Source organism: Coturnix japonica, chromosome Z (assembly GCF_001577835.2).
Source record: "Coturnix japonica isolate 7356 chromosome Z, Coturnix japonica 2.1, whole genome shotgun sequence".
Taxonomy (NCBI): Eukaryota; Metazoa; Chordata; class Aves; order Galliformes; family Phasianidae; genus Coturnix; species Coturnix japonica.
The window spans coordinates 53,834,790-53,852,154 of record NC_029547.1 but is presented as its reverse complement, the minus strand read 5'-3'; the positions used below and the strand labels follow the sequence as shown (position 1 = coordinate 53,852,154).

Below are 17,365 nucleotides of genomic sequence, written 5' to 3'. Positions count from 1 at the left end.
GATGCCTGAAGTAAAAACAACAGCACAGTGTTTTTATGAGTTAATAGGTGAGTGGATAATAAGTACCGGAAGGATTATGGTGGAACACTAACCTTAAATCATTTTCTTGTGACCTCAGGAAGGGGCATTATGTATGTTTTTCTCCATGTCTTTCTCCACCTATGGCAAATTGGAACAAACATTTTCTGAGGCATCAAGCCCTGACTGCCCTTTCATACTTCTGTATTTATTTGGCAGCTGGGGATTTGAGTGTGAACTGATGGTGCACTTTGTCCTGAATGCTGCTATTACTTTCATCTTCATTATCCAAATGCAGAGCATCACAAGGAACAGTGGGTCACAGTGCCCACAGCTTTGGTAGAGCAGCCTAAGTTATCTACCTTCAAATGCCTGCCTTGCAGAGAAGTGAAATTCTACTAAATTGAACAACCATTATTTTTATTTGAATTGTCTAACTCTTTTATGATTTTGCTGTTGTTAAAATTGGCATGCTACAAATTTGTTTTTTTTTTTTTGTTTTGGCAATTCAAGGCCTTGTGCCCTCACTTAAAATTCCAGATCTTCAGGAGACTGAAGGGTCAGCAACTAGGAAGAACTGGACAACACTACTGGTTTGGATAAGGTAAACAATTATTTGTCATATTGAGCCTTTCCATTTACTTATTTTTTTAACAGAAGTGGTCTCTCTTAACATTTTCATATATAATAAATCTGCCTTTTTTTCCTTCCCCAGTGAATCTCCAGTAAGAAGATGTATTCCACATACTGTCTTCATGCCTTCTATAAAGCTCAGTAAAGCCTATGGACGTATATCCACGCATTTCACTAAACTGTGGTTTGAAAGAATCCTGTCTGAAGAGCACATTTTATGGCTGTACAACCCAAATATCCTTTGGTTTTAATGGAAGCTTTACTGGACTAAAAGTAAGGTGTTTTATTACGCTATAGCCTAATGCATTTTGTTGATGAGAGTACAATTTAACCTGTTAAATCCAAAAAGTATCTCTATCTTGAACTAAGGTTGATCTTGACAGGAAAAAGTAAATGTGAACCAACAATAAAACCTGTATTATTTGCATGAGAATGCTATTGATTTTCATTCAGACTAATCAACTCTTTGCGGTAGGTAGGGTCAACCATTTCAGAGCAGTTTGTTAAAGCCATTTTTTTTCTGTAAGGATCGGACACAGTTTGGAAAGCAAAGAACTAAAACCCAATGGACCAGTTCTTCAAATATGAGTATAGGCTAAAGTAGTTCCTGCAAATCAATATTGCTACTTCCTGCAGTGCTGTTACTAAAGAGAATGGGCATGTTCAGGGCTGGCCTGTGGCGTTTAGTTCGTTCTTGTAATCCCAAGTATGAAAAATTATTGAGTGTGTCTTTTTGATTTTATTATGGAAATGAGGTTGGACAGTCTTCATCTGGCACAAAAAGAGTGGCAGGATTCCTTGTTTCTCCTGATCTCTGCTCATGTAAGTACAGAAATTTGAAATCAAGCCATGCACAGTATTGCCAGTTGTTTTAAGGCCACAGCATTTACACCTATAAATGAGAACCTTTAAAAGAATCATTACAATTATAGTCAGCAGCCTTGTTACTTAATTACATCCTGGTGTAGCCTCTGCAACTCAAAAAGTTTACAGGCAGTTTAAGAACTGAGAAGTTAAATGTATTTTAAAATGTGTACACTGTGGTGCCTCTGAATAATTCTTTGCTACTACTCAGTGCCAGCTCAGAATTTCACACCCTTGAACAGATTGACTGGTTTGGCTTGTGTAATAGGTACCCTGCTATCCTGGACTACTTGGTGAGTGGGTGGAGATGGGTGCTTTTGGAAATGCCAATTGATAGCTAACCATAACAAGTCAGAGTTATGTGTGAGTTGAGAAGGTAGATCTATCTTAAGCAAAATGGATCTACTGAGACGCCTAGGAGCAACCATAAAACTAGCAAGAATGCTTTGCAAATCAGCCAAGAACAGTTACTGCAGACATTGGGAAGGTTTCTGGTAGGGTTTTTGGGGAGCAGCTCTGGGGGTTCTCATGTTTGCCACCTAAAGGTTACTCAGCCCCGTGTGAAGCAGTGTTGGCAGTGCAGTTCTCACAGGGGATTGTTCTTCAGGACAATAGTGTGTTACCTTTTATGCTTTTGCTTTCTGAACAGGAAGGAAAGGCACACGGGAAGTCTAAAAAAAGGAGAATTTTAATTCAAAGACATAATGTAACGCCGCCCTCAATATACTCATTCCCACTGTGTCAGCTACTGAAAAAAACAAAACAAAAAAACCCAACCAAAACAAAACAAAAAAAACCCCACTTGTGCATGCTATAACTCATTAAATAAAATCTGATGAACTTTTGCCTTTATATTTTGGAGAAAACATAGACCAGTGTCATGTATTATGGCCCAACTTATATGGTCCAACTTAGTTCTTTTTTTTTCAATATTTTTTCTTTGCATTCCAAATTCCAACAAGAGAAATTGAATGCATTTTAAATTGTTATTTACATTGTGAACACTCTTAGGGTGGTTCTCTGTACCAAACAACATCTTTGTCTTGAAGACATTACAATACTGAGCAGCTGAGAAGCCTGAAGACAAGCTTTGCTGTTAACCATCTGACTTCTGTCAAAGTCACCTTAGCCCAGCGGGTCTGGTCAGAAATGTCTGAAATCCTCCCAGGTCTCAGGAAGACTGTCTGCTTGAGATCATATAGGGCACTGCTGGCAGCACACAGCACATTCCTGGGTTTACAGGCCCTACATGATATTTCAGGCAGCTCTTGTTTCTGCGGCTATGACCTGTTGCTGAGAGTCAAGCCACTATGTAAACAAGAAGGACTTCAAACTCACAGTGTGTTGCTTTCCAGAGCAAGTGGTCATTTGTTCCAGTTTCCCATGACCACCTTACTGCTTGGGTTTGCTGTTCAGAAAAAATACATCAATTTGCAGCATTAATGCTAGGCAAGGAAGAGGGGTTGGAAGTACAGACTGCATTAGTACATATTATTAAATGTGCCAAGAGGATAATGTTACCTTATCCCCAGTTTCAGCACTTTAAAATGCTCTCCTTATTAAAATTTAAAAAAAAAACAAAAACAAACAAAACCAACCCCCTCCCCCACCCCCCCCAAAAAAAAAACAAAACCAAACAACAAAAATGAAAGTTCAAACACTCAAACTTGTGTAGCCAAAACAAAATCCAACTTAGGAAATACATTATTTAGCTATTAGCAAGATGATCTGACTTTAAAACTCCATCCATTATACCAATTTCTCCACCGATGCCATACAAAATCATTTATTTTTCATTACATTTATAACTCTATCCAGAAAGAGACAGGAAAAGCAATATCAGAGGGTGATTTACATTGGGCTGGATTTTGCTGCAACTTGGCATTGTGAATGAATCTTTGGAATACTCAAAAAGTACACAAGGAAAAAGCCAGGTTTTAATTTGCTGAAGAAAATATTCTGACATGTTGATAAGTGAGGTAACCAAAAATCATGGCTTAAAAACATTCTGAATGATTGCTGTTTCAGCTGTCCCAATCCACATGATGGTATTAAAACAGACTGGTGGTAAAGAATACTAACAGCCTATTTCTACCTGGGAATATTAACTCTCACTTGCTGACTGTTATGTGGAATTAATGTGGACATTTCCAGTTGTATATGCATTAGTGCAGCTCTTGTTTTCAGAGTCAGGGATTCATATTTAGTAGCGTGCAGTGTAAATCGGAGGCTAATCTGACATCTTTAATTCACATGTAAATCTGAGGCAGCTACTCTGAAGTTAGTGAGGTTTCCTCAGATTTATATCTCTGTTGCTAAAAACAGAGCACAGTGGTCTATTTTTAGATAACCTGGAATTGCATATGTTGAAATGTGCTACCTGCCCTGGTGTCTTCATGAAAAAGCTCAAGCCTGTTTGAAAATATAAATTAATTTTAATGCAGTTTGGAAACCTTCTGTGCATTCAAAATATGCCACAGCATTCACTAGTCTTCCTGCAGCTGTGCCTAACTGCTGAGGGATGACAGTCCTTTCTCTCTGCAATACCTTTCAGACAAGCCCCATTTATGGCACAGAAAATATTTTTTTTTTCAGGTAACTCTTAAGGAGCATCTAAATATGTAATACAGCTTATCGATAATGGATAGAATATAAGTTGATTTTGGTGATTATCTTTTCCCACCAGTAGCATCAAAAGACAATAGAATCACCCCCCACCCAGGGCTTGAAAAACCAGGACCATGGTGTGTTAACCACAAAGCTGATGGAAATATCCTTCCCTGTCAGCATCCCAAGCACCCTTTTGCCCTCTTGCAAGAAGAAGGTGGAGAGCAAGGCTGGAGAAGGGAGCACCCCTGTTCACGAGGGATCCCTCCAGCCTCCATCCGTCCATCTGTCCAACTGTGCTCAGACAGAGTCAGTGGTTGGGGTGGGCAAGCTCCCCAGGCCTAGCAATTAAGTATAAAAAACCTGTCTTTATCCAAACAGGACATCTGTATTTTGGAAATTTCCATCACATTTCCTTCTGAAGTCCTATTTTTCTTAAAGTGCACAGCAACAGTTATGCCAGGGTAGCAGTGGTTATTCTCCAACCATGCTGAAGAACCAGGGTAGTCTGTTAACTCAACGTGAGTGATCCATGTCACTATCAATTCGTTTGTTCTTTATAACTGTGGATTTGCATTTTTTTTTTTTCCCCTCCAAATTGTTAAAATTTTCCACTGCCTGTTGGAGATCAGCTGTTGTCAGTGAAAGTTTGACATGGATGACAGTGGCCGTGGGTGGCACAGACAGCATTTGGTGTTACCCCCATGTTACTTGTAATCTGAGAGGGCTTTAGCTGCTAAGATGCTGGTGCCTTTCATTCAGGCTTTGGTCTGACATTCCTGGCATAGCAGGGATGAGGCTGGGGTGAGCAGAAAAGGAGTAGCAGAAAGGAATAAATTCATGGAACCCAGTGGAATGCTATGAAATCAGCAGCACCACCATTCCTGGATTCTCAGAAATCATGATCCAGATCCCTAACAGTGAGAACAGCTTCTGAATAAAAAAGAAAGAAAGAAAAAGACATGTATAGAGATACCCTATGACATGTAAGTCAAAGCCAGACATCCGTGTTTCATTCTGTCCAGTCACCATTTTTATCATTTGTATCTGTTTTTTTCCACTTAGGATTCATGCTTTTTTTGCAATACTTTAATGGTCTGAGTCTTAAAAATACTGGATTTAATTGTCTGAGGGAAAGAGTGAAGATTTTATGGAAACCACCAAATATCCTGTGACTTGTGATAAAATTGTAGTGCTGATTAGAGAAGGATTGTTATGGCATTAAATCAGTTAACATAATTCAATAAATTGAGAATTTTGTTTTCTTAGTTGAATGTTGTCATAATTGAGAGGATTTTTTTTTTCACCTTGTTGTGGATCTGAGGAGCCAAATTTGTGGTTAGAAACTTCTAATATTCAAGCATCAGAGAGAAGGGAAGCATTAAAATGTGTCTTATATTCTACAGATGAATACAGAAGGCAGAAAAAGAGAAGTTGCGTTTCCTACATCCAGATGATATCAAACTACTCTGTTTGCCAGATTTTATGTCCATTTAAAATTGTAATTTTGGAACATTTAATGCACATGCTTGTCTTTATATCTTAAAATAGTTTCATTAAAGCCACATTAATGTCAGTATGTTGAGGGACAAAAACTGAGAGTTTTGAGACCTCAAATGAGGTAATCAAGCACAGGAGGTCATGAAACAAGATCTGATGTAAAAGTTGCTTTGCAAGGCATAGTCTTAAAATGTGTAGTTTTAAAGTAAGATTTTCAATCATACTTTTTATTTTTGTATGCAACTTCTTTCATCCAGAAAAATGGAAATAAAGTAGGAGTAAAGGAAAGTGATTTAAATGTGCACATTTTGTTAACTCATGTAAAGGCAAAGCTCATCCTTAGAGCTCTATCCCAGCATTTCTCTCTTCAGGCAGTAGGCTTCCTTAATTCAAGTGTGTGTCCTGCTAAGACGTCTCTTAGCAAATATGCTAATATTTGTTGTGCTGTGTTCTGAAATGCCCATTGCCTGAAATTCAAACCTTCCACCTCTGTTTAAGAAAAAGGGAAAACACAGATCCTGAACAAAAACACTCTCCTTACCCACAGTGTCCACAGCACTGGGATGCTGGCCTGAATACCATCTTCATACAACTTCTAGAGGCCTGGGAAGGAGGATGGTGGGCTAGTTTTACTTATTTTCTTTCTCTTTGCGGTGATCATTCTTCTGGGACCTGAGTGTCTGCTTGGTCCCAGTTGTGCCTTCATGAATCTGCTGATGACCCTACCTGCAGCAGCATGGAGCACCAAATATCTCACAGGATGTGTTAGATGAGGTGCACTCCCAGCCATTACTGTGTTTGTTCTAATAATTTTCCAGCATGTTGCACATGTAGCATTGCTTTAGATAAATGTAGCAGACCCGAATCACAACTGCAGGTTGCTGCTGTGAAAAACAACACCTTCCTTCCTCTGTTTCTTTCTTGCTTTTTTTTTTTTTTTTTTTTTTTACCCCTCACTTTTTAATAGTTTTGTTCAGGTACGGGATGTGATAGAGAAAAAGGAGGGAGGGAAGAAACAGCACACTGCTAGTAACTGTGACCTACAACTGGAGTTAGTGCCAGAAACTGAAACCATGATTTCTTTAAGATATGAAATGCTTTGCATAGCCTAATGCCACAGCAGTGACCCTACTGGGTCTTTTCTAAACGAGTTAGAAAAAAAGAAACAGGCGGGTAGAGTTGTAAAAAAAAAAAAAAAAGAAGAACAAACCCAGTGCTTTGAGCATAAAATTACTAAATAATAGAAATGGTATTTTCTGACTTAGATGTTTAAGAAAGTCTCATGAAAGAGATGAATATTAAGCCAAACATTTGTTTGGCTTTGCTGCAGCCGGCTGCAGGAATGTAAACTTTTTTTTTTCAATGACTTCAGCTCCTAATTTAAAAGCTAGGATTTTTAGCAGTGAGCAAGAGACTATATTTGGCCAAAAAATTCTGCTGGCTTTACTTAGTTACCCGGCACATTCAAAACAATACTCCTTTATCAAAAAACAATAGTCTGTTTTATTCACAGCACATGTAGAAGTTGGACCATCCACCAAATTCCACTTTCTTCTCTTGCAATATGTCTGTTGCTGGCTAATGAGCTGCGACAGTGCCTGTGCTTCATTTTCAGCAAATTAAATTTATGCCTCACAGGAATTGTGGTCTGGTCATGGCACAGCTCCTAGGTATGGGTGGGGTTTGTTTCTTCAACCAGTTCTCGGTTACCCACATGGGTACGTGCTGTCGCACCACACAACAACATCTTCTCTATAATAACTAGTTTAAGTAGCCATTTTCCCCACAAAAGTGGATCCCCATCTAATTTACTTTGTGTTTACAGCACTCCTTTTCAAACTGTATTGTTGGCACGGATGGGTATTTATGCAACTTTTATTTTAAACTATTTATTTAGAATTGAGACTTCAGTAAAATTTGCTGTTGGATTTATAGAGCATGCTTAAAACTGAGGTTCTAAAAATGACGTATTTCAAAGGGAGGAAGCAGACAATGACCTTACACACTAGAGAGCCTCTCCTCTGCCTTGACTGGTGCTGTGGGAGCTGGGCATGCTGTGGATGGAGGGCCACCTCTTGCAGTAGAATGTGAACCTCTGTGTTTGTGTGATAGCACTTGATCAAAAGCCATCTCAATCACATGGAGTAAGCAGGATGTAAAGCCAACAAGCCACATTAGAATCAAAGAATTACAGAACAGCTTTGGTTGGAAGGGACCTCAAAGCCCATTCAGTTCCAGTCTCCTGCTGTGAACAGGGCTCTCCCATCAGCTCAGGCTGCGCAGGGCCCTATTCAACTGGCCTTGAACATCTCCAGGGATGGGGCATCACAGCTTCTCTGGGCAGCTCTCTCACCACCCTTTTGGGTGACTGCACTCCCTCAGCAGAGAGAAATCTGGTTGGATGTCCCATGGTTCATCAGGAAGATCACAGACCTAATGTCCACCTCTGAAAGAAATGAGAGAGAGCACAAAGAAAGAAAAGATGGCTCTTCCTCAGCTGTGGAGAACAGAGGTGGTGCAAAAACACACTCAGAAAATCTGTTCTCAAAATCAGGGATAAAAAAAATCTATCTTGTGCTTTCCAGAAGGAAGTTTCAAAGAAGACAGGCTTCTTCTGACGGAGAAGATATTATTTGATGAATCAATTAGAAAGAACTCTTAAAAACTGGTGAGCTGAGAATTTGTTCTCAGTGTGCTGGTTCTCCATAATTAGCAGGAGAATGAGTGGTAATATGTACATGACACAGAGAATAGTCTGTGTTCACAAGAAAAACAGTATGTTTGAAAAAGGCAAAATTTTACCTAAGAAAATATTTTATTCATCTTTCTTGTAAAGCTGTAACTTCTTATGTCATCCTCCTCTGTTCCCACAGAAGTTCCGGAGAGCCTTTGATGTCTACACAGCAATGCTCCTTGCTATGTGTAGACAATGCAAAAAAGTAATGCAGGAAAAGCCTGTGTTAAGGATCTGACTTTCGGGCTTCATGCAAATTTCAGTAACATCCATAACATTACAATTTTACTCTTTTGCCAAGTATGAAAGCAGGGATGCAGGAAGGTGAAATGACACAACTATAACAGAGCTATACTTGGAGTTCAGCAAGGAAACTGGCAGTAGGCATCAGCATACCCACCAATGCATGATACCATGCTTAAACTTACAAAACTCTACTTTTTCAAAAGCTTTCCCTTTTGATGGTACTGCAGGTAATAACACAATTGTACAGTGATGAATGGCAGTCTAGCACCCTTACAGACAAGTTAGTGAATGGACAGTATTGAAAAAGAATTCATAATAAGCCAACGATCTTTATGGCGATGATAACATAATAAATCGATAGCTGGATTCTATGCAAGATGTTTCATTACTTGTTTTCTAGATCTCTGCCAAGAGGATAAGTAGTATTGCATTAAACACATGGCTGGATGCTTTTCAGGAGTTATTACAAGATGCTCCTGCAAATTAAGTAATTATTTTTTTTTTTCTTCTTTGCTTGCCTATAAGTAAAGGTAAGCTTGTGTTCATGTAATTTGGCTGTTACAAAGTTTAGTTAATTTGTGCTTCCACAGGACTATGAGAATACAAAGCGTCTTCAGAAGGGCGCAATCTTTTTGCTATTTATCTCACCATCAGTTATGATTGGCCCTCCTCTCACGCTGACACCAATGATGGTGAAATTTCTGCAGAGCAGCAAAAAAGTGCTATTTAAGTGGCAGCATTTGTTTTCGAGCTTATTTTTGTCTGATTACCAAACACTGTTTTATTTCTATACCTTTCTTTGTGTTGCCCAGAGACTGTTTCTCCATGCCAGCGATTTGGAAGCATCTGTAAAGCAAAGCCTAATTGTCAAAGCTGCCAGCAAAGTTTCAAGTGGTCACAGACAAGTGTAGGTGGCCAACGCCAGGGAAGCCTTGTTGCTGAGCATTTTCCTTATTTAGAAGTGCCACCAGACGGCCTCCAGGGCAGCAAGCCCCCAGCCCTGGGGCACTGAGTGGCACCTAGGGAGGGTGGGGAGGACACAGCCACGCAGATTTTCAGGAAATTAATTGTGCACCAGCGGGTAATTCATTATGAGTGGTGTGAGGAGGCTTTTTATTTTTTTAGTGGGAAGGACTTGAGTGAATGCATTAGTGTGAAGTGATTTGTAATAACAGTACTGAAATTTCTGGAAATGCATCTGCGTGCACCAGTGTTATTTCATGTCATTTTAAACCTGCTTGTCTTCAGGTAGTGTAAATGGTGCCTGTAGGATGCAGCTTTGCCCTATTCCTCATAACAATTTTGGCAGTGATTATACAGATCTTTAAGCTGGGCTGTCCTACAGAAATGGGCTGGTGTTGGCACTCTTTCAAAAATAATAGGAAGCTGAATTTGCCATTTTTGCTTGCATTGCCCTGTGTGATACAGTACACAGTTTAGGACGCTGGCATCTAAAAATAGACCTGGGCTTTTTCCAGGAGAGTCAGAAAGTAGTACCCCTGTTGAAATGCCAATTCAAACAAGAAATATTTTCTTGTAGAGTCAGAGTCTAAGGGACTCAGTTCTCACAATGAAAAAAAAAATAAAATAATAAAATAAAATAAAATAGAGAGAGAGAGAGAAAAGATGCGAAAACAGAATGGTGTATTTCTTGCTTCCCATTTTATTTTGGGGGAATTTTGTAAGCAGCTTTCTACTGAACTCCGGATTTATTTAAAAGCCAACAAAAACATGTTTTAAATGATACATGTGGCAATAAAAAATAAACAGTTTCCATGTAGACTTTCGATTGTTAAATTATTTTATGTCAAAAGCTAGGAAGTGAAATACTTCTAAATATAGTGCATAAGAATTTTCTTATCAGTTAATTTTTTTTAGAAGCTCTACACTTAAGAGCACCATAGTAACAGCTCTGCAAGCTGATTCTTCATTACAGTTATCCACCGAGAGCTTCACTGAAGACATTTCCTCTGGGATCAGAGAGACTAAAAATCAATTCTGATAATATTAGAACAAATTTAAAGAGCAAAAAGCCCTCAAAAGTATGTGATGAATAAACAGGCAGATCTTTATTCCCTGCATGGTCTTTTTCACCTTTTTCTTTTTCTTTTTCTTTTTCTTTTTCTTTTTCTTTTTCTTTTTCTTTTTCTTTTTCTTTGGAGACTTTAGCACCTCTTCATTCTTTCAAGGGATATTTTTTGGAAAACCGCAGAATCATGCACTCTGGATTACACTGGTGCTTAATTTACACAGTTATGTTAGCTACCAAGACACAATTACTGACCAAATGTGCTGCCACAGAATGTAAGGAAGGTATTGCCACCCCCACTATGGGTTATCCATGATTTGAGATACCTACTTAATACATATTTTCTTTGAAAACTCCAATTTGCCTTACTCTTCTGCTGCCAGAGCTCTTCCAGAACAAATTAGCCATAAAAACCCTTAGGGCTGACTCCTGATTTTGACTGCTGAGGTCACAAGGATCAGTGAATGTTTGTCATTATATGGTGGTCTGTGTTGCATGGCTTTGTGGCCTCTGCAAACACATGGACCAACTTGTTCCAACTGAGTCCTTGGCTTTAACTCACCACATTCACTCAGTGAAGGCTTAGGCTGTCCTTATTGCATGTTATCAGCAATTAAACAGTGCATGGGGTGCCCCAGCTGGGCTGGAGACTGGTATTGCTGGAGGGGTGCCAGCAGAGGTGTTGCTCTCTGCACTACCCTGTCATCACTGCAACTCTGGTTCTGCACCACAACAGCAGCTGCACTAGGCAAAATAACCTGAATTCTCACCTTTTCTTAAGGAAACAGCTCAGGATAAATAATCTCTATGGTACTAGGTGCTGCCACACTTGTGGGCTCTTGTACTGGGAAAAAAAAAAAAAAAAAAAAAAGTAAAAAAAAATAGAAAAAAAGAGGTCTATGGAAAACAAGAGGTTGACTTGCTGCTTTTTGTGACTTTTGCACGTTGTCTTCATCCTGCTTTATGCATTTAGTCCAGATTGCAAGCAAAGACTGGCTCTGGCACTGCATGGGATGCTCAGAACTGCTTCTGTGCTCCTGCAACATGTTTCTAAAAGGCTGTTTTTAGGAAATGCAGCACTGAAAGAGTCCTTAACCAAGGCACGTCCCACAACCAGAGAGGAGAAATGGGCAGGCTGTGTCAGCATTTCTGAGAGCAGATCTGCATAAACAAAAAATAGATGATTGCTGCTTTCTCCTAAATTTTCCTTGCTTTGCTATTTAACATTGTTTTCTCTGAAGGCAGAATGAAATGCAGCCTCCTCATAGTAATTTTATTTAGCAGCTGGAAGGTGAGGTGAGGATGAGGAGGAGTATGCAGATGCTGGGCTGTAGGCACCACTGGTCTGCAGGACATGGGCACAGATGGGTTGCATCTCACTCCCCACATTCCCATGTTCCGTCTGCACCACTGCAAGCACTGTGTTATCTAAGCTTAAGAGTGCAATATGTATTTCAGGTCTCCTGACTTCCTGCAAAAGCAATGGTCTTTGCCAAACCTTAGTGTTGTAACATGATGTGGAAACTGAATAGCTATAAAAAAAAATATTGACATCAACAGAACCCAAAGGAAGTGAGGCATAAGGTACACACTCATGCAAAATACTCCACCATGATGCAGCTGCTGATGGCCAAGGGCACTATGTGCTGTTCAGAGCAGCTGCTATATGGGGGCTGTGACGTCAACAGTCCTTGCTTTCATGGGCAACAGTAGTCAAGCAAAGAGCTGATAAAACCAAATGAGTAGAAGAGCATTATAAAATAAGGTTGGATTGCACTTTTGTCTAGTTTGCCCTTTTAGCAAATGTTAAGATGATAATTCCCTTAAGAACTAGAGGAAATGGTGAATTTTATGATGGAATTTGAACAAAAAGTGAGCACATGTGGGGTGTACACTCAAGAAAGACTGAAGAAACAAGATGGACCATCAGACATCAGGGGCTAAGAATGAAGAAGAAGTGAGAGGAGTTTGAAAAAAGTAGAGCACAAAGCCCCCTTTGAGGGTTGAGGAGATATTCTGAGATGAGAAAACCTTTAAAATGATGGCATAGATGTTGTAAAATGGTTGTATACCAAATTTAGAACCTGGGAAAAGACCCCAAAGAGAAGTTATATATGCCACACAGAATTTTTCTTCAACATCACGTTGTGTTGGCTGGAGCAGTTCAAGACCAAATTAGTCTCTGTATAACACAACAGGTATGCTTCCCAATTATTAACTGTTATTTTCCAGGATATTCCTTTGTAGTCTCTCTCACCTGGAGGTCTCAAAACACTCGTGTTATTAAAATCAGGGATGGATGAAGATTCAGAATTTTCCTTAGACGAAGTGCGGTAAATAGTGCCAAACAAATATATCCAAGTAAGGAAATTGAAAGAATACTGAGATGTGGAATTGCCCATAGTCACTGTTCTTTGCTCTTAATTCCATTCTCAGCCCTCAACACAAATAAAGGTGTTGTTATATCTAATGTGAGCTCACAGGGATGTTTAAGTGATGTTATTTTGAGGTACATCTTCAGGACATGCAGCTGAGAACCCTGTGTAGTTTTCCAGCAACATACATGGGGAATTAGTAATTTCTGGGTAGCGCAAAACTTACCAGGGGCAGAACAGTGTCAGCGCTTTCACCACAAAATCATCATTGTTAAGCAGACAGAGAAAATGTCTGAGTCATTTGAGTCTGAGGGAGTGGCATACAAGATGGAAAAAGAAAAGAAAAAAAAAAAAAGAGTATTTCCAGCCATTTTCTTGGTTAGAAACATGAATAAAATTAGTGCCAAAGAATATGGAGATTTGCCATTTTGACAACTCATCACATGAATTTAAAACATCTTGAAAAGAAAAGCCAGCGTTGACTCTCTTCACAATCCAAGCCTACAGAATACAAAACTTTCAGAGAATGCCACAAAACTGCTTGGTGATCCTTGTGCCATTGTGAGTTTGCTACACTCTTGAGATGGAGCCCAGGCAAGGATTCTACTCCAAAGCAATCTGTGAATTTGATCCACAGCCCTCAGCAGCAGAAAAAGTGCCATTTGCTCCTTCCTGGTGATCAGTGGGTTCTTGGTAAAAACAGAATGGTGAGCTGCTCAGAGGGATACTCTGATTCATGGAGCTGTGTAGGGTCAATTGATGCTGCGCAGAGAAACAGGAGATGTCAGCCAATGTGACGGTGCTGCACAGGTCTGTGACAGAGCAAGGCCGGTGCTAAGGGCTGAAGTGTAAGGTGTGCCAGTTGCCTTCTAAACAGAACTGTTGGCTTGTTGCACTAATAAACATTATATACAAAAAGACATCTTTGTAAACTTTTATGTCAGGAAGACAGGGACTGCAAATGAGACTTCAGGCATTGCGTTACTCTTTTTCATTGGGTTCCCCCACAAACAGAGCTACACCATGTCATGATGATTAGCTTACTGTCCCCATTTAGCTCTTCAATGAGGTGTGAATACTTTAGTGCTGATGCACAGTCAATTTTCATTGGTGTTTCATCTACATTTCATCATGCTGGGAGAAATGAGTCTTTGGGCATTTCTGAGGATTGCTGTGAACAAGATAGGCATGTTTCCTCATAGATTTGTCACGAGGTGTAATGGTGCTCCTCTTTCATGAGGTGCCAACACAATCTGGGGGAATTTTGGACTGAGCATTATGCCATGTTCTTATATCCTAGGGTATGCTTTGAGCCTTCAGCGTGAATGAAGGTACGCTATCCTGAGCAGAGTCTGTGTCATGGATACTCATCTGATTTTTGGAAGAAAAAGACATTTATGATTTTCCTTTTAACACATTTCAAAAGAAAAGGAGACAAGTTTGTCTCCTGCATTATGTTTCTATTGTTGCAAGGTGACTGATATCAGTACAGTGAGCCCCAGAGAGTAACACCAGATGTGGTTGTTAGCAGGTATCATCAGCCTGACAGTAGAACAAACACAGACTGCAGCCCTTCTTCTGTTTTCCCCAAATGCCTGGCATCAGGTGTCTTGGGGAAGAGTTTTATAATCTCCCACTCGAGGTCTAATGCCCTATCTTGGCTAAGCGTTTATTTCGTACTGCATGAATTGCTCTTCTGCCTTTTGTCCTTTGAGAAAGAATATCTGGTGCTATATGAAAGCTGGTTTCTGTAAAGCAAGTATCTTTAATTTAATTCTATCTTAAACTGGACTATGGCTTAACTTAGAAGAAAACAAAGAGGGTCAGCTTACTAGTGTGCTCCTGCAGTGCTGACACCTCTCTTCTCCTTTCAGAGAACTTCCTTGTTTCTGCCCATTTCTCAGGGATACTCTGTTGATTAAGCTCTATCACTGAGACTGAGACCTACCACTGAGACTCTATCACTGAGACCAGTGCAGCTTGTCTTGACATAAAATCTTGTTTTCATCCCAGGCCATACACATATAAATTGCTTAAGCTACCACAGGTGATATTGCTCTGGTTCTGAAAAGCTGTACTGGAAGATCAAGATCCCTAAAGCAATTTAGCTTTACGCCCAACAGGGCTGAAAGATTAGGGGCTTCATTTATCTATCTGCAAGTGTCTTCCAATGTATCACTGGCATTTTATGTAAAAGGAGGGTACATGTTGCAGGGGCTGCAAACATGTATTACTGAAAATTCCTGTAGTGACTGGTGCCTTTGGTCAGCTCACTTGGGTGAGTTACGAGTGGCACGTGCCTGCTGGCTCCCGGCAGTTCTCCAGGCAGGTGACACGACTCTGCTTTCCTGTAGGAATTCCACATGAACACGTGCTGTGTAACGTAATACTGTGCTGCTCCCTTCCAGAGTCTAAGGATTACTGTTGTGAGGGAAGAACTGGCTGCTGTTGTGTAGTTTAGTACTACCTAATATGCTAGTCTTTAGTTAACATAGTAAATTTATTAACGGTGTTAAAAGTGGAGAGCCACTGCAGCACTGAAATTGAGACTATCAATGAAATAGTCCTCCTCTGGCCTATAAATACATTAATCTGTTCTCACACTCCATGGATGATCTTGTATATTTCCCCCCTAAAATTAACAGGGATAAAAAGGCTGTATGCAGAGACACAGAGACAATGAAGCCTCGGAGAGACACTTGAACACATCAGGAAAGGTAATCTTTAACCATTGCTTAGGTCATGGAAAAAAACTTGGCTTGCAGCTCTCAGATATCTGCCCACGTGCACAAAACAACTGCATACTTCATAGGCCCATTCCAGGCAGCTCTGGAGCAGGCAGTTCCCAGTCCTTGACTCCTGATATGCCAACATAAGTTGGCAGAACTTCACTTTACAGGAATTTAAGCATCTCTTGGGAGCGGTCTGAGAAAGTTACAGGCTGTTCTATGCTTTTCTCTGCTGCATCTGAGTATTCCCTTCCCAAACCCTCCTAATGTGCCTCCAACATGTACAACCTATTGCTAGTTATAAGATGTGGCCAAATCTTGAATTTGCCCTTCATTCAAGTACCCTTTACAATGATCACATTTGGCTGGACATGAAGTTTTAGAGTGGGGATGATATAACCTTACATACCAAAGATTTGGAGGTGGAAATGTATGTCTTTGAGGCTTCATGAAAAAAGGAATTTGTATTTTCAGGTCTATGAAATTGCTTTGTTCTCTATGTGCATTTTCAAAAAGCAGCGGCCAACACACGTATACCACAACTACATACACAGTTTGAGATATGTCTGTTTTCAATGCTTCTGGTCAAACTCCTTCTCTAGATGACTTTGTTCTTACCCTGAGACCAGCAATTCCACTATACAAGGAATAGTATGCAGAGGTTAAGTGCCAGCTTGTATCCAGGAATGTCCTCCTCCTCACAGCTGTTGGAGTTCTGTCAGGGTCAATCTCCTTCAACATCCCATCCCTTTAAGGTATATAAAGGATTTCATAAAAATGCAGCATTTTCTTGGAGACAATGTGCAAACAAGATACATTAGAGAAAAACTGGATTGTACTTTACTTCTTCTGAAGTTTTTGGCTGAAGTTGATGCAACAACTACCTGTTTTTCCAGGTTCTTTGGTATTTGCTTATTCAAGATCAGTCAGTAGCATGGTAATGATGTATTTCAAAAGATAGCTGGGAAAAATAGGTCTATCAGAGTCCTATTCTGTGCGTGGAAGTACCTCTGTGCACAGTGGGAATGCTGTAAGGTATAATGTGAAACTAAAATTTGAATCCATGTCAAGCAGTCATGAGAGTATCCTACAATTGACAGGAAAATGCACAGTATCTCTTGCTTTTGGAAAGTTGACATCCACTTCAAACGAAGGGTTGACTTACACCAATAAAGGGTTTACTTATTTTCAGGAAAATGAAGAATAAATGGCATCGTAAATTTGGATAGTAAAAGATACAACCAAAAGTCTTGCGACAGCTTCAAGAAGTGGGTAGGCAGGGTTCAGTCAACACCTAAAAAGAAAAAAAATGGAATGCAGAAAGGGAAGAGAAAGAGGTGGCTTTGAAAACTACATTAAAGCTCCAAGGACCACTCAGACATGTTTCGCTGAGGTTGCATGAAATCTGCTGGGGGCAGGACTTCCTGCTTCCTCTTTCACTTTGAGGATGGAAAGGGAAGGTAGGGATGAAAAAGAGTGCTGTCTGAAGAAACTTTGCAACAAGGCTGGTCTGCACTCCATGTGCCATTTGGCCAAAATTTCCTTTTCTTTTCTTTTCTTTTCTTTTCTTTTCTTTTCTTTTCTTTTCTTTTCTTTTCTTTTCTTTTCTTTTCTTTTCTTTTCTTTTCTT

At 39.9% G+C, this 17,365-nt stretch overlaps 1 long non-coding RNA gene across 10 annotated transcripts in view; it reads left to right on the top strand.

Annotated features, from left to right (window-relative positions):
- LOC107306495 overlaps positions 1 to 17,365 on the top strand; it is a 53,881-nt gene that overhangs the window by 31,897 nt on the left and 4,619 nt on the right. For 9 of the 10 annotated variants that reach the window (XR_004305673.1, XR_004305677.1, XR_004305672.1 and 6 more), the window contains 2 exons: positions 532 to 622; positions 734 to 5,390. This is a non-coding gene — a long non-coding RNA (uncharacterized LOC107306495). Of the gene's footprint in view, positions 1 to 531; positions 623 to 733; positions 5,391 to 17,365 lie in introns of those variants that run through there. The other variant, XR_004305674.1, reaches the window with a different exon arrangement.